We start from the raw sequence: 18537 nt of genomic DNA on the forward strand, positions 1-18537 counted from the left end.
AAACATTATCCTTTCTTCTGGCTCTGTTTTCCAGTGAAGAAAATACACTATTTTCCAAAGAATTTGCCGGGTTTTGTTAATTAAGGGAAAGGAACAAGGAATTCGCAGAGAAGTCACACGGAGAATTACATTGATTTCACCATAGAATTCCTAATAGCTGTGAACCCTAGTGCACTGCACTAGCAAGATACCCATTTCCAACCGGGACGTTCATTTCCATCATATGCTGAAACTACACAGAAATGTCAGCGATAGTAGGGGTAGGACCACTACATAAACATGACAGCAGTAGATCCTTTGAAACACTTCTAATTCAATCCCAATACCACTAATGTAAGTGCTTCTATACTAGATAAAAACAATTCTAGGGATGCCATAACAAAATGCCACTAACTAAATGGTTTATGCAACAGAAATCTACGTTCTCAAGGATGAGATGAAAATTCAGAAATGAAGGTGTTGATAGGGTTGTTTTTTCCTGAGGCCTGTATCCTCAGATAAGCAGATGCCATCTTTCCCCTTGATATGATATGATTGATGATATGAAGATACGGTCTTTATATCATCTTCCCTCTGTGCCTTTCTGAGCTGTAACCTCATCTTCCTAAAAACACACCAGTCCTCTTGGATTAAGGCCTAACTCAACGTACCTCATTTTATCTGTAATTACCTTGATAAAGATCCTGTCTCCAAATACAGTGATGCACTGAGGTTCCGGGGGTTAGGACTTCTCCCTATGAATTTGGGGGGATGCAATTCAAACCTAGCTCTAATAGTGGCTAGGTTTGTGTAAACTTTGGCCCTACAGACCAGAATTGAAGAAACAAGAATAAAAGCGAAAAATGTGATACCTATGGGTGTTGGATAGGGATAATTGGTTTAACACAATTAAACTACTCACAACTAACAAAAGAACAAAAGAAAAGTGATTGGAAAGAATTGGTTATGGTCCATGCAATTTAAGGAATAACCAAAAATTCAGGGCTGAAATGAAAAACAGATAGGGTAGCCCAAGAAATAATAATTTCTCTCTCGTGTCCATACTGCTGCTCAGGTGAATGCCAATCCAGTCTCATCATTTAATTTAAACAGGATTTGGTGTCCTAATGGAGCATATGACCAGCCTAGCCTCCACGCTTGCTCAATCCTTGATAAGGGATGGGAAGGCCATTTACATTCAGAGCCCCAGAAGAACTCCATATGCAATAGCATGTGCAATTCTCCCCCCTCCACACGGACACTACCCTCTCCCCCAAAAGCAAATAAGGAGGAAAGAAAGAAAGAAAAGAAAATCATATCTCCCTATCTTGGCTGGCATTGTTCCCACCAAGTGGCTAACTGCCAGGATTCACGTTGTAGACACAAATCCAATCTACAAAGCTGGGAAGAACCTACCTCCTTCTGCCATCTCCCCCTTGCATCTGTATTTTATCCACCATTAGATTTGGCATCACATATCATTATTTCTTTGGCCATAAGCTGTGAGAATGGGAAGGACTCAGCTGATTCAGCAGGAAGTGCAGCCGTCCGTGTGAGAGAGAGGCCCAAAGGCATGTCCTCTGCCATTAATTTTGTAGTTTTTCAATTACTGCTCCTTGCTTTCACAATGCTAAAATTGTGACATATTTTTGTTACAGATCTTTCAAGAACTCTTTGCTGCTCTTCTCACTGTTATATCCTCCTAGTTGCTCTTTTAAAGAGCCCTTATCTTTTACAGTAGGAAAACAATAGAATAGTGGCTTTCAAAAAAACCCTTCTAAAGAAATCTGCCACCTGGAGGCATAAAGTGTGCTGTCATTTCTTGATTTTGCTTCTTCGGGAAGAAGCATCTAAGTAAGAAGGGACTTTTTTTTTCCACCCCAATATTAAAACCTAGTGTCGTACTTCACATATCAGAGGACACGGTGAATAGATCCCATTTTACATAAATAGCCTATCAGGTGTAACCCAATAGATGACCTAGTATTGTTAAAACACTGGTGACCTCGCCTCATGGTTCTGCCTACTGGTGGAAGTCACTCCTGATCGCCATATCCAATTCTCTTTGACATGTTCCACCTTCATCCAACCAGAAAGAGCTGAGATGTCCGTTTGGCAAGAAAATCACACTTAACCCCTGTACCATCCCATGTTAGCCTAGGATGTAGGTCTACAACAGGAGTCATCAAAGACAGTCTATAAAAGGTGAGAAACTAAATATTTTTGGCTTAGTGGGTAATAGGACCTCTGAACTATGGAACCCTGGTGGTGTCATAACAAAGCAGTCATAGATGATTTATAAATGAATGGGAGAATCTGTATTTCATTAACATTTTTTTTTAGCTACACAAGGAAAGGATCAAATTTGGCCTGCTAAGTTGTGGTTTGTTGACCCATGTCCTACAATTCTACTTCCACAAAAACAGCAATTTAAAAGTAATTCCTATATTTTTAAAATCTTATTATCTATCTTTTATGTATCTACACACTTCTCCAAATACACTCGTCTTGGTAACAATCCAGTAAGTCCCCAAATCTCACTGGTGCAACCAACAAGCATCTAATTCTTCCTTATGGAAAGCTGAGGCAATACTTCAAGCCCTCCCAGAAGCTACCTGGCCCCGCTGCTTGGATCATGTCCCCTCTGTACATGTACACACCTATAAGTCATCTGGAAGCTCGTCACAAATTATAGGGTGGCAAGAAAGTGATTCTAAATGGAGAGAGAGAACGACAGACAGAAGACAGATGCATCTGGTCAACATGTTATCAGCTAACAACTCACAGGGCGAGGCATAACTTGACAAAGATAAAGAAGTAGAATTTGCACCTTTGTTAAGGAATGCAGGAAGCATACCCATTGCTAATTGAAATATGTCCTCAGTCTAGGCCTGCCTAATTTCAACGTCTTCACCCTTCTCATTGTACTATACTGCTTATCCTGCCTACTGGTGGAAGTCACTCCTGATCACCATTCCATGAACATGGAACAGTGTCTTTCCCGAGAGTTAACTTCCCTAAGACTTCATCCTTCTCTGCTAACCCCTTGCTATGCCAAGTGTGCTGCCTGGTCCAAGAAGTTTAGAACTACGGGGACCTTTCCAGAAATACAGACTCTTAGGGTCTACTCTAGATCAACTGAATCATAGTTGCGTTTTACAAAACCAGGTGATGTGCAAGCACACTGAACAATGGAAACCATGCTATAATCCACTCCATGGAGAGCAGACTTTCACCTGTGGAGAAATTATCTAGCCTGTAAAACATCATCTAAAATAATCCTGATTATTGCACCATTTCCTGAATCTACCAGGAACAGATCCTTCAAGAACACACCGCAGAAGCCCAGTGAACCTAGAGAGAAAAGCTGGCATCCATCCAAAGGGACCAACAGCCAACAAGAACAAAATTGGGGAGAAGAATCAGAACAGATGCTTCATGATGGAGAAGTGCTGGGACAGAAAAATGGGAAACTCAATAAAAATTCAAGAAGTATTTTAAGGGGTTTCTACTCAATTACAAGATGCTCCAATTCTAGCAATGTGGTAGACTACATATTTTGAAGTAGGAATGCCAGGATAAAATACTTGAATGCATCCTCTAAAATGCACATGAGTTTATACAAAAGATTGATTCTGAAAAGCAAAATAAAATAAAATAGAAGGAAAAGAAAATCAAGAGAAGTAAACTAGTACTAATCCTTGTCCCTGCCATTATGATATATGTGCATCCCAGCCAGGAAGAGCCTCGATTTTAGTGTTTGCACAAGTAATGGAGAAAATGTCTTAGGTTCTGACAAGACAAGGATAAGGCCAGACACTTGAAATGCATCCATCCTGCGAAAAGGTGAACGAATGAGTGAAAACAACAAAAACTCAGAATCAAGGGAAAATAAAATTTTATGTTTTTGAGATAGGCCTGGATGCATCTGAGGTGGGGGGTGCCATCCCTAAAAATCCCTATAGGTTTCTGGTGTGAATTCACACCAATTGTACAGCTAAAAAAATTCAAGCTCAGAAATATGATTTGATGTGGGTTTAGGTTGTTAATACATTGAGGACCCTGCCGAGTGTAAACACAAATCTTCCATTAAGAGGCTGATTGAGGGGCCCTTGGGTGGCTCAGTGGGTTAAAGTCTCTGCCTTCAGGGTCCTGGGATCGAGCTCTGTACTGGGCTCTCTGCTCAGCAAGGACCCTGCTTCCCCCTTTTTCTTTCTCTGCCTGCCTATCTGCCTACTTGCGATCTCTGTCTGTCAAATAAATAAATAAAATCTTTAAAAAAAAAAAAAGAGGCTGATTGAAATCACAATCCACAAAGACTTATCCTATGCAAAATTCCAGCAAACACTAGTCAGTGAGAAGCCACAGACCAAGCAGGGACCAGGGGAATGTGCAAGAGTTGAGAAAATGAGCAAATGACAGAATCGGACACTCTAGATACTTTAGATATTGGAACAACCCAACACAAAGTAATAAACAGTAAACAATATCATTAAACAAAAAGAAGTGTTTCTGCTCATGAGTAAGGAGAAAGTAGTATTAAATTAGGGGAATAAAAAAAACTAAAAGAGTTGGAAGAAGCTTCAAAATTATATAAATGTGAATATATGTTAGAAACTGGAAGCAATATCCTAAATAAGATATGGTTTACAACATGCAAGAAACAGATATAAGAACTGTAACACATTGACTCATGTAATCCTTTCAACAGGCTTATGGGGTGGAAAGTAATTGATTGCCCTGAAGTCACACAGCTAATATGCATCAGAACTAGGACATGAAATCCAGCTGTCTGCACCATCGCAGGACGTCTTGACCTCCCAACCAATGCAAATTACAATCTGTGGGTGGCCATATTCAAGGAGCAGAGGACACAGACATAAAAATTAAACTATCAACATGGAAGAGAGATACGATAGTATGGGAAGGAATGCAGACAATGAAATGAGGACAAAACTGCATGGGAAACTCTACTACCAGGAAACGGAGGTCCCGGAAGAGCGGACAGAGAATCAGGACCCTCAGGTTGAGAACAGGCATTTCCCACAGAGGATGAAATGCACCACAGTTTATCAGATTCAGTAATGACAAACAAAACTCACGTAGGAAAAAAGACAAGGAATCCACACGTGGAGATAGTAATGAAAATGGCAGATGCCCCAAACACCAATGTCAAAGAGGAGATTGAACGGCTCCTGTGTATACACATACACACACACACATACACACACACACTTACTAGCCAATGAGGTGTTTCCTGCACACGGACAGTCAACTTCTCCATAGGATCAAAGGCAGTCAGAGCAGAGTCAAAACCACTCGTCTCATCACCAGAAAATAATGACAACCCGTAACTGCACTCCCAACAGAACAATCTTCTCAAGGACAAGGTAGGAATAGATTTTAGATCACAGAAACTGTGACAATTTACCATCAAGACAGGCCCACTAAAGAAATCCCTAAAGCAAGTAGTTAGGGAAGAGGGGGAAAAAAAAATGCTCCCAGAAGGAGGATCTCAAGTACAAAAAGGACTGAGGGGCAAGAAAAAAAAAAAAGAATGGTATCGAACTCGAGGAAATCTTTTTAAATGTATCTGAAAGTGTAAAAAGGGCCACGAATCACCAAAATGCTCTCCGAGAAGGGTGGGTATGGACTAGCAGGTACGATCTCCAACCTGAAGTAGACAAGGCAGTGCGCAGCATAATTCCTTAATGGTACAACCTAAAGAAAACAGAGCAAAGCTGAAAGCGATCTGTCTTAGTTTGTGCAGGCCGCTATAACAAATTCCACGGGGGGAGGGACTTCAACACCAAGCATTTGTTTCTCAGAGCTCTGGAGGCTGACGCCCAGCATCTAGGTGGCAGGAAGGGCAAGTTCTGGTGAGAGACGTCGTTTTGGGTGGTAGGTGACTGTCTTTAGGATGGTTAGGTGAAACCTCCCAAATTCCCCATTTCTAAACACCACCATCACATTGGAGAGTCGCACATTAGCTCATGAACCTTGAAGGTGGTAGGACACACATGCATTAAATCCGTACCACCAAACAAATGACCATTCCAAGAATTAATTGTAGTTTGACATATTCATGGTAGGAAATCCTATGGATGGAATAGTTCATTGTAACGTTTTTTATTAGTGTAATTTTTTTCCTTATAAAGAAATATTTATTTCAGACAAATTCTTATAGGACTTGATATCTTAAGATAGTGAAATGGACTCATATGAATTCAGACCATTCATCTTTCATTTCAGACGAGATCGGGCGTGTTCAGGGTGGTATGGCCATAGACTCATATTTCATTTCAAAGGAGAGCCATTTCACGTCACTACCAAGTTCTAGACAAGTCATGGATAATAAGAACGAGACTTTGATACATATCGAAACCAACATTTTCATTTGGAAATAACAGAATCTCAATGGGTTGAACAAAGTGCTTTTCCAAGGGGTCCGCCATGTACCATGAAAACACATGAAATAATCAGAAAGTTCCCCAATAGTATTGAACAGCAGCTATAAATCACATTCTGCAACGTAGCAGGATGGATCCATTTTGATCTTTCCATATGTCACCAACAACCCTGGGATGTACAAAGATCCTTATAATACATAATACCAGTGAGAACATAGCCTCAAGGATAGAGGGAAGTGAAAACTCTCAAACCCTCAGATGCAAGTGTGCACCACTGAAGGATGGCCAACGTTAATTTGGCATCACCAAGAATCTGGAAGGTGCATATACCTACAACACAGTAACCCATTCCTATGCACTCCCCAGCCCCAACCAGGACTGAGAAGGGCATTCGGCTGCAGGCCTGGCCAACTCCTAAATCCACGCTTTTAAGGACGTCCCACTTAACTGCAGATCCGAAGGCCAGGAAATTCCTTCACAAACCATCTTTGTCACATCTCAGACTTCAGGCATGGAGACCAAACCCTTCCTCTCGTTTTACCACTTAACTTCATTCCAGCACCAGGTTACTGCTACTCTAGGGACTATGGATACCCCTGCCAAGCAGGCCTACAGGAGAGTTACCCCATCTGCAATCCACCCTTCCATAAATATTGCATTTTTTGCAAATTGGGAGGTCACTTGGTGTTCAGAACTGAATGAAGAGATCTGTCAGTGTTCCTTCATGGGTGTAATATGGGACCTGGATATTCCATGTTTGTGATTACTACATAATCCAGTTTTATAATTATTAGACTTTTGGGACCATCTTAGCAATGCCTGTGACTGCCAGATCAAAATACTACATGTGACTGGAAATACGTTGCAGATGAAACAGTAGACATGACACCGTACCTTAGCTGTCCATTGCTATCCCTCGATGTGGCAGGACTTGAAGAGCTCAACTTCTGGGAAGAGGATCCTTCTCTTCTGGGCAGGACAGGCAACAATATAGACATGTGGTTCCCCCAAGCAGCCCTTTAAAAAGAATGTTTAGCTCCTCTTTGGTTGGTAACTCCCAGACATTTTGGGTCCTCCAACGTTTATTAAATGATTATGGTGATGAATCAAACAGTACACAGCTTTACGTAGTGACAGATACTGGAGAATGGCCCATGGTTAGATAGTCTCATCATTGGTGTGCTACCACAGAGCTCTTCAGAGCCATTAGTACCATCCGGCATTGATACACCACCGTGAGACAGTTCATGGTGCATTCACAGGGGTATGATTTCCGGTCACTCTCGCCTCTCTTTAGATGTCAACTGGAACTTTTGTTGAACATTTCCATGAACCAGAAGCTACAATGATATCAGGTCCAGACTCAACCCTAAAAGGACATCGGAAATACGTCCATCCTATGACCCACATTCCAGACAGTCGTCCTACAACATCATCCCTTGAAGGAAAGTCCTGTTTTCCAAGTCCATCTTCCAACTTAGGGTTTCATCAGGGAGGTCTGAGATGATGATTTCTTATTAACTGTACGTCATAATTCAATGGCGTACATCAGTCCCATCCACATGGCCATATCGGGAGAAAGAAATAAAGCTTTAACTCCCTGGGTGACCATTTATACGCAAGGTGAACTTGAACAAATTACGTATTTTCAGTGGAACTTGGAGTCCTCGACCAAGAGACGTCCCCATAGCTTTTCTCTGGGATATAGGGAAGACATTCCTTATCTCAGACACCAACTCAAAGAGTGTGTGGGGATTCAGTGCTGGACATGTTCCCCAACCTGCAGAAGGAGTTACGCTCTCTAGCACAGCATAGGACAGTGGGCAAGATATTGGCAAAAGCCAGCTAGTTCGAGAGAAAGGGTGCATATGCTTTCCCATAGGTATGGTAAAACACTTTGTAAACTATAACGGACAATGCCAGTTAGAGTTCCTATCCAGGCATTTAGTCAGGTGCTTTCTTTGCAGAGTACCCCAGGATCTGCTGTGCACAGGCTCACATGTGCACGTGGAGAGGACATGCATTATTAGGATGACCACAGGACAGTATGGACGGCGCAGCTCTGTGTAGGTACATTTACAGTTTCCCGCCAAAGACCTATTTTAATGGTAAGGGGCAATGAACCCAATAAATGGGTACTATGGGCTCTATGATAGGACCATGATTCTTTAATTTCTTTCCCCCGAATGCATACATGGGCAGAGTGTGACTCCCTACTCACTACTTAGGAGGCGGTGTGGAGCAAACTCAACGCCAAGGCTCTTCAAATTCATTGGGAATATCACTGTGAGGTGAGTACGTTCGAGGTCTTGAGAGCGACTCCTCTTTTCCCCCATCAAATTCCATCTATAGCAATAAGATATTTTAGATAATATGATGTCAGAGATCAATCAAAGGTCTTTAAAAGTCAAAATGCCTTGTGTTCATTAGGAAAATATACATGCACCGGCAAACCCACATCTTAGATAATTTCCAAAAGGAAGAATGATTCATTACAAGAATTGCTTTAATGTCTTAGTAAATGTGGATATTTATGGGTGAATTATAGATTTAGTAAAAACAAACAAACAAAAAAACTACGATCCAGACACAATGCCTCACATTGAATATAGTTTAAAAAGCCTGATAATGTCAGATTTTAATCTCCCCTTCATCTTAGATATCATTTAACCTAGGAAAAGAGGGAGACGCTGGATATATTCTGACACATTTTAATTAACTTGAAAACCTGTTTAATCAGCTCAAAACCTTGACAGTAAAGTTCAAGCCCTAATTACTGGCTTCCTTGGAAGAGATCCAAAGCAAGTTGAGAAGACTTTTAGAACATTCCTCGGAAATTCTTAACTGTGGAGTGGGGGTAAAATTCAAATTTCATATTCAGTTGAGTAAAAATTAGCATACCACCATGAAAAAACCTTAGAACAGGATAGGACGTGATAATAATTTATGTTATTTTCTAAAATAACGTTTTTGTTACTGTGTATTTCCTTCATGTTTATAATGAAAACACGTGGAAATTTCCAGTATGTTACACGTTCCCTCTGCATTCGCTCGGAAGCCTGCCCAGAACCCCCTGTTTCCTGCTGTAAATTCCAACAGCCACTAAGCACAACTTGACTGAGCACTTGAAATGTGCAGCATCTGGACCAAGACATGCTTTTGTGCAAAATGCACACCCACCCCGAAGACTTAATATAAAAAATGTACACGATAGACCTCACTAATGTTATACTGATTACATGATCAAATAGTAGTTCAGGTACACTGAGTTAAGAGTGGTGTATTATTAAAACAAACATTTTCCAGGGACACTTGGGTGGCTCAGTTCAGTTAAGCATCTGCCTTAGGCTCAGGGCATGATTTGGGGGTTTAGGATTGAGCCCCAGGAAGGGATCCCTACTCTGCAGGGAGTCTGCTTCTCCCTCTGCCTCTGCCCCTTTCTTTCTCTCTTCCCCTCCCTGTGCTTATGCTCTCTTTCTCTCTCTAAATACAACCTTCCCTGCCCTGTCTCAATTTCCCATTCACCTAACCTTAGATTTCAAGCAACCCCCTTCCTCTGAACACGAATCACCATGTGCACTCATGGAGGAACCCAAACTAAAGCAAACGATACGTCCTAATACCTCCCCCTCACAACTGACATAGGAAATCCTGTTTTACCTTTCTGGTCATGCTCAGTAGGTGCAGACCTATTCTTCTCAAAATTATTTATATATTTGCATAAAGACATATCACACAAAAGTCAAAAGTAAAATTTCCAATGGGTGTATTTATTGTACTTTCAATAAAATTGCCAAAAAAAATTGCATTGTTGGAAGCCTTTCAAGACAAGTACGTGCTACAGTGCCCAGAATCAAAAATTTTCAGGTAGAAACTAGCAATCTTGCTCTCCAGAAAGAATTATAGATTTCAAAAATGCCCTGAAGACTTCAATAACATACCCTCAATGACATGATTCCCACGGTGATTAGATAATGAAATCTGGTTCGAAAGACATGTGTGGAATCGTTGGAGACGTGACTCAAAAAGGTATTTTGAAATAAACAGAGTGTGAAGGCTTCCATGTTATTATTTAGCCTTTTGTGTTACTTGCTACACATTTTTAAAGGGATGACACCATATATATGTGAAGTACGTTCACAGTTGCGCAACAGGTCTCTAGAACTTTCTCACCTTGCAAAATGGAACTCTACTGCCATTGGACATGTCCCCCTCCCCTAGCAACCACAACTCGACTTTCTGAGTTGACGGATAGGACTAATTTAGATACCTCATATAGCGGATTCATGTAGCATGTGTCTCTTTTGATTGGCTTAATTCACTTTGAATAATGTCTTCAAGGTCCATGCATTTGGAAGCATGAAATAAGATTTCTTTCTTCTTATTAAGACTGAAGAACATTCTATTCATCCACTGACGAGTACTTGGAATTCTTCCACATCTTGGATATTATGAACAATGCTGTAATGCACACGGATACTCAAATGCCTTGTTGACATCCTGCTTCAAATTCTTCTAGATATAAATATTTAGAAGTGGATTTCTGGGTCATGTGATGATTCTATTTTTTTTTTTTTAATTTTTGAGATATCCCCAAAACAGACTCACCAAAAAAATCTATACCATTCTCTAGGCCCACTAAACAGTGCAAAGGACTCACATGTCTCTACACCTTCACCAACACTTGAAGGGTTTTTCGGTGAGTCTGTTTTAATACTCAACACCATAATGACATGCAATGATATTTCATTGGAGTTATGGTTTGCATTTGTCTAATCAGTACTCATGTGGAGCATCCTTTCATATGATTATTGGATACTTGTATATCTTCTTTGCCGAAATGGGTATTCAAGTTTTTGATCATTTTTTTTTTTTTCTCAATTACGTTCTTGGTGTGGTTTTGTTTGTTTGAAGTAGGACCTATGTCCAGGGTGGAGCCCAACAAGGGCTTGAACTCAACCCCGAGATCAAAACGGGGCCTCCGAAGCCACCAGGCGAGCTGGCCCCACTTAGATGGGAAGCAACAGAAAATAGAGCTGAGATCAAGAGTTGGACACTTGATCAACTGAGCCATCCAAGTGCTCCTTGGGCTTTTTCTGTAATGTTGAGTTGTAGGAGCCCTATATATTCTGCCCATTAACCCTTTATCAAATGTATAATTTACAAATATTTCCCCCATTTTGTAGGTTGCCTTTTCATTTTGTTGTTTCCTTTGCTCTGTGGATTTCAAGTTTGATGTAGTCTCACTTAGTCTGTTTTTACTTTTAATTCCTCTGCTTCTGATGCCGTAGCTAAGAAATCATTGCCAAATGCAATGGAATAAAGCTTGTCCCTACATTTTCTTCTAAGAATTTTATACTTTTAAGTCTTGGGTTTACATTTTTAATCCAGTTTGAGTCAACTTCTGCATATGGTTTAAGGTACAGTTTCAACCTCAATCTTTTCCATAGGGATATTCAGTTTTTGCAACACACTTTGTTAAAAAAAGACTTATCCATTTCCCTATTGTGTGGTCTTGGCACTCTTGTTGAAAATGACCTGACCATATGCAACAGGTTATTTCTGGATTCTCAATTCTGTTCCGTTGGACACTGTTTGGATTACAGGAGCTTTGTAATACGTCTTGAAATTAGGAAGTGTGAGGCTTCGGGATTTGTTCTTCATCAAGAATGTTTTCGCTATTTGAGGTCCCTTGTGAGTCCATATTAATTTTATGTTTTATTGTCCTACTCCTGTCTTCTTTCTTTCTTCCTTTCTTACTTCCTTTCTTTCTTCCTATCTTTCTTTCTTTCTTTCAAGAGAGTGGGAGAGAGAGAGATCAATCATGTGCGTGCTGGGAGCGGAATGGACAGCGAGGGAAAGACAGAATCATAAGAGGCTCCACACCAAGCACAGAGCTGGGCACGGGGCTTGATCTCACAACTCTGAGGTCATGACCTGAACTGAAACCCAAAGTCAGATGCTTCACTCGCTGAGCCCTCCAGGCACCCCTGTCGTCCTGGAACTGTGATAGGAATTGCATTGAATCTGTAGAGTGTTTTGTGTTGTGTGAACATTTTAACAATACTGTCTTCTACTCCATGAGCACAGGATGACTTTGCATTTATTTCTGTCTTCTTTAATTTCTTTCAACAATGTTTTCCAGTTGGACGTGAACAAGCGTTCATCTCTCTGGTTTATTCCTAAGTATTTTACTCTTTTTAATGCTGCTTTAAATGGGACTGTTTTCCTAATTTCCTTTCCAGAGAGTTCGCTGTCAGCGTACAGAAAGCAAGTAATTTTTGTGCCTGGATTTGTGCCTGCATCTTGTAGCTTTGCTGAATTCAGTTATTAGTTCTAACACTTTTTGCATGGAACTCTTAGGGTTTTCTACATACAAGATCAACATTTGCAATTTTTTTTACCCTTCATTGTTGCGTTAATGCCATTGTCCATGCCAAGAGACATGATTTCTGCAATGCATAGCCCTACAAAGACATCTGCATAATTGATTCATTACTTTTTAAAAAATCAAGCAAAAGGCTGAATGCAATAAGCACAATTCCAAGCTGTTGGGATGGCTGAGCCTTTCGAGCCTCTCAGTGGGACGTTTCAATCACGAAGTAAAGCAGGGAGAACCGCTCCCGCCTGTGTGCCTGGCTGGTTCCCCACCTGTTGGCAATGATGGGCTTTTATTCACATCCCAGGATCAGAAACATAAAATGTATTCAGAAAGCACCACGGGGACAAGAGAAGGCAAAAGCACTCCAGAATTTTTGGCAGTCTCATCTATTCTACAAGTAAGTTGTTAAAATGAGCCAATTTTCCCCCAGTGCTGGCTACTTACAGCTTGACTGTTTCTCTCACAATGGTGGGGTTTTAACCTAAAGCGTGGATGGAATGCACAAACCTGTGTGAGCACATCTTCCGGAAACACCACCGAACAAGCATCAGGACCATGACAGTGAAATTCTGAGCTGCTAATTTTAACACTTATTACCTGTCAGTCACTACAGTAGACTAGGAGGTTAGAGCAAGGATCATATTCCCAGCCTAGGAAGAAATGTCACTGTGAAAAATTTAAAGAGCATTATTCTAAAGTCACAGGGAGTCAAGTTCAGAATCGCCCATTGCATTGAACATGAAAGACACTGGAGAAGGACAGACGGGGTATGGGAAGGCAGGAGAGGACCATGGTTGCCTACATGTTGGTCATCTTTGCCCATTGGGATAGAATTTGGAAAGAGTGGACTAGAGGCATATGAGTTAAGGAAACCTCAAAGATTCCAGTTGGAGGAAGCACCTTTCTCTTTTTATTAGGGAAAGGCAAGACCGCATCCCAACCTCACCTAGTTGCCTCCCAACGGACCCCTCGCCTTGCGGGCTGTCATGTGACCAAGGGCCAGAGGAAGGCACGGAAGCAAAAGCGTTGAGCCTCAGTATGAAAACCTCCCACGCTCATTCAACTTCTACTAACTTGAAGCCCCAAGCCCAGAAAGCTTGGAACGCTGGCGGGGAAGATGGTGCTTCCATAAGACACAGGGACCCTGGGTCCCCAGTCCTGCATGGGGGGAAGTAGCCTGCCACTCAGACACACATTCTGTGACCTTTCAGCATTCGGTACATATGTGCACCTGCGTTTTGCCAGCTCATGGAGTAATTAACTGTGTAAGGTCCAATACGATATTCAACATGTCTCATGCTATTGACTCCCCAGAAACGATCGTATTAGTACAACTAGAAAGAAGGAAATAAAGCACTGAAAAATAAAAATGTTTTGTGTGCGATAATCAGTATTGCCTTGATCATCATCGCATTCGAAGTTGAAATTAGATAATTCTCCGCTGTGTATCACCTGGCATTTTAATACTGTATTTCACTGATTCTAAGGAACAGACTTAAAGTTGGCGTGTGTCTTAAAATTGATGGACTGTGCTAAAGTGACCTTTTAAAACAATTTCTTGGTGGCATAGAGAGGCTCACTTTTAATCAGTACCATCTTAGATTTGAGGATGTGGCATGTCGAGTGCTAGATGCTGGGATTAGAACTACCACAGAGTTTTTCCTCCTGAGGATTAGGACACCCTTCCCTGAGCCTTCTGACTTACATTATCCAAGGAAAGCTAGGATATTATGTGGTCTTGGAAGTTATCAACCAGCCTTGACTATAGGCTACATCTCATGGCAGTCGATTGTCTGAACATGACATCACAATAGAACCTCCCAAATTCCCCAAGCCAAGTGCACCACCTGAGGCTCAAAGCTTTTACAGAACAGTGTATGTAAAGGTTTGATTCTGTCCTTAGCTGTAACAGTACGGACATATGGAAATATAGAGAGGAATTACAGTCAGCTCCAAAAACACCAATGAAATCATGTTTAGACAATGACCAATTTCTATAAATCTTGGTCAATGCATTTTGTATGTCTCACTGATCTAGAGCATCATAAAAAAATACACAACAATTCAACAGATGGTTGATCTCTGCATTAAACATGACATCTAGAAGCTAAAATAAACATTTGGAAATACGAATGGGGCCTCGGTGTCTACTCTCCCAGGACACATGATGAAGATAATATTTGTAAAAATATACATGAAGTTCTTTCCTTCCATGGTTCATTCAGAGAACTCTCAACGCACTACAGAATCGGGAGAAAAATCAGAAAACAGGTCTCCTTATTCAGACAGGCCTGTTCTCTCTCTTGCAAATAGTTCGCTCTAAGACCCAATGCTGACATGAAACACAGTCCAGCAGACCATGTCCCCAGGTCTCCAAATCGTCTCCACGCCCATTTTCACACATTTCATGAGCTGAGAATTTTTATTTTTTTTATTTTTAAATGTCTGAAAAAGTTTTAAGAGAAAAATAATTCGTGGAACTCCCGACGGGAGAGGCTGGGTTATTAGGAGACCTCAAGGTGACTCCTAAAATGTTAAAATTTGAGTCTTAAGCCTAAAGAAAATAGATATCCTACATATGTATCAAGAACATTATGTCCATTTGAGGAAACACAAAGAAAAAGATTCCTAAGTCAGAGGAGCCACGGGAAGTTTAGTTAAACAACACTGAACGTGGAGACATTAGTTTTCAGGAGGCAAAGCTCTGAAGACGTGTTAGCGGGAACCCCAAACTACAAACGGAAAGAGAAGACCAAGGCAGGTCTACACTAGTTTTCTAAAGTGGACACTTGCTTAATCACAGAAGCCGTGCTGCGTGTGTGTGTCTGTGTTTGTTTATAATTGACCTAATGACTCGTGCTTGACCTACATCCCAGTCCTCGAGGGCATCACGACCAGGAAGACCACGTCAGCCCCTTCACTCCCCACTGGGGAATAGACATTCTAGGGTTTTGCAACGGAACAGAAAGAACCCTTCCACGGCCCACGTATCACCGTCATCAATTCATGAATAGCCAACTATCCGCCGTCAACGGCACGGTCCACGTGGACATTTTCAGCTCTTTATTTTACTATCATTGCACAATGACTCCGTAGAGAGGACCCTAACTTGGTAACATTCGGTTTCCTAGAAACAAACGTGCCCTCCTTGGGCACTGCCCTGGTCTTTCATGGTGGAAGAAGACGTGACAGGAGGGGGAGTGTGGCTTTTCCCTGGGCCAGTCAAAACACATTCCCAAAAGGCTGGTATCTAGCCTTCGTAATAGGGGGTGACGTCCAAGACCGAACATTCACCAAGCTCCTCACTGCCCACGCATGTCTCCTAATGGTTCAGCGGGGTGAGCAGCTCCAGAGGGCCTGGGCTTCCAAACACTTGCAAGGTGAGGGAGGATTGTGAAATACAACGGCATCAGATGAAATCTCCCAAGGCAAACGTCATACTGATCAATCAAGACCATGCATTTAGCCGTCATTAAACTGATTTGCATCGAGATCTGTGATCACGGGCTATGCACAACACAATCCATCCTCTGTATGTTTATCTCATCCGTGACCACGTGCGGCTCAATGCACACACGGGGGTTTTCTGATTGTGGTGTAACCAGTGCTGATGGCCTTCTCGGGTGTGATCTCCATCACCACGGCCTCACGGACAGCCTGTCACAAGCAGTTTTCCCCTTCATCCTTCCTGCACTTCCCATTGCCCGAAGGCCCGCTACTCTGCTCTGACTTCATGCCGAGCCCAAGCGCATTCCATTGCGGGTGACCTGAACACAAGAATACGGATTGCATTTCCCATACGACAGGCAACGCTTCGGTACTAAAGAAATCACTCTGGCTTCTACTGCTCTGAGTCATTTGACGGGAACATAGATATGAGAGAGATGTTCTGATTTTTATTTTAAACTGTGCAGTGACTAACACAATTCCTATTGAAATATCCTATTCCTATGGGAATAACTAGTAGGTTGGAGACACTGAGTCCATTATCTAACAAGGACAAAGACATCTCCAGGATGCAAGCAGCAGGAACTGACTGTCCCAGTGTCTCGTTTGAGGGCCGTTCCTGGGGTGAATCCGCTGAGGCCCTTTTCCTGCTCCATTTAACACCCAAATTCCCCAAAGACACGATCCAACTGGTCTAATTTACAGGACATGCTCACCCCTTCAGGATGCCAATGCAACCCTCTCCACCCGCAAAAACTCCAGGATCGTATCATCGGGGGTAGGATAGGTAAACAGACACGGGATCCCACCCAAAAACTCATCTGCAATCCCTGGTCTCAGGGGCACCTGGCTGGCTCTGTCTGTACAGCATGCAACTCTTGATCTGGGGGTTGTACATTCAAGACCCTCAGTGGGTGTAGAGATTATGTTAAAATAAAATTAAATTAGTTTGAATTACATTAAGTTAAATTTCTTGTCTCTTATTATCCAGAAAACAAAAACAAAAACAAAAACAAACCTGTCTTCATACACACATTTTCAAAATCTTCCCCTACGTTGCATGTTGAATTTCAAGTACCAAAAAAGCCTTCTTCATTCCTCTTAGGGAGGAGACAACTTGGAGCCCTGTCTCGTGGATGTCACGCAGATGGCCCTACCCTCTCTGGGTGTGTTTGGGCTGACCTCCATCCGCAGAGGAAGTCATGGGGACATTGAACTAGGACAGGCAGCGTGGTCTGCCACGTCAGAGGGAAGGACAAGGAAGTAAGGCGTTGACTTCACAAGCGTCACTAGAGAGGACAGAACGAGACGGGAGATACAGCAGGTGAGGCCTGCAGGTGACACGCCGTGTTCCTCTCTTGTCTCCTTCACCACCCGGTCGAGACTCTCGATACCGTAGGGGGAGCGCTGGGATTCCCAGGGCTTCTTTCCTTGGTGGAACAGGCTACGTATGAAAGCAATGAGACCCTGTAAGCCCACGGCCGGCAAACAAGAAGCCGTAGCTTCGCAAGAGTGCTGCGGAAAAGGTGTCCAGCTGAAAAGTCACTTCGACACGCAGCAGTCTCAATCATGCACGTTCAGAGGCAACTTCCAGGAAAACAGACATGTTCTGAATGTCTCATTAGAGACCCTCATGAGCAGAGAGACAAGAAGGACAAACAGCCAGAGCGTAATAAATACAAGCCCCCAGTAGTTTGAAGACTAATCAGACTATTAAGTTACGAAGGTAGGGGGACGTGGATGTAGAACTACCTTGAGCGTTTGCATAACGCTAGGAATTCTTACTGAAAACTGTGCTATTCCCTTTCACCTGTATGGTAAGACACATTGCGTTTCCCTGGTGATGGGTTGCGTGTGCTCTAGGGCGGAAATGTTACTTTGCACAAACATTCTTCAAATTCTCTCCCGAGCCCATTTTTTCATCTTTTTAAGGATCATTGTAGAATGCTAAGGCTACATGTACATGACACTTTAAACGGTTCCATATTGGGACGCCCGAATGGCTCAGTCATTAAGTGTCTGCCTTCGGCTCAGGTCATGATCTCAGGGTCCTGGGATCGAGCCCCACGTCAGGGTCCCTGCTCAGTGGGGAGCCTGCTTCTCCCTCTCCCATTCCCCCTGCTTGTGTTCCCTCTCTCGCTGTATCTCCTCTCTCTGTCAAATCAATAAATACAATCTTCTAAAAATAAATAAATAAATAAAATGATCCGTAGCGGGACTTCATCCCAAAGAGTCATTTGTGGAAGGAAAAATCACGTCTTTTTAGATGGTAAGTCTATTGCCAGGGCTAGTGAAGTAACCAAGGCCAAATACAAGGCC

At 42.2% G+C, this 18537-nt stretch overlaps 1 protein-coding gene across 3 annotated transcripts in view; it reads right to left on the reverse strand.

Annotated features, from left to right (window-relative positions):
- Positions 1–18537, reverse strand: part of LOC309856867 (steryl-sulfatase-like) — a 490902-nt gene that overhangs the window by 97571 nt on the left and 374794 nt on the right. Inside the window, exon 11 of one of the 3 annotated variants that reach the window (XM_082718644.1) lies at positions 8677–8735. The exons of the other annotated variants lie outside the window; for them this stretch is intronic. The gene's annotated coding sequence lies outside the window, so the exon portion shown is untranslated. Of the gene's footprint in view, positions 1–8676; positions 8736–18537 lie in introns of those variants that run through there. 3 annotated transcript variants of the gene reach the window in all.

The sequence above is a fragment of the Mustela nivalis genome (assembly GCF_964662115.1).
Source record: "Mustela nivalis genome assembly, chromosome: Y".
Classification (NCBI taxonomy): domain Eukaryota; kingdom Metazoa; phylum Chordata; class Mammalia; order Carnivora; family Mustelidae; genus Mustela; species Mustela nivalis.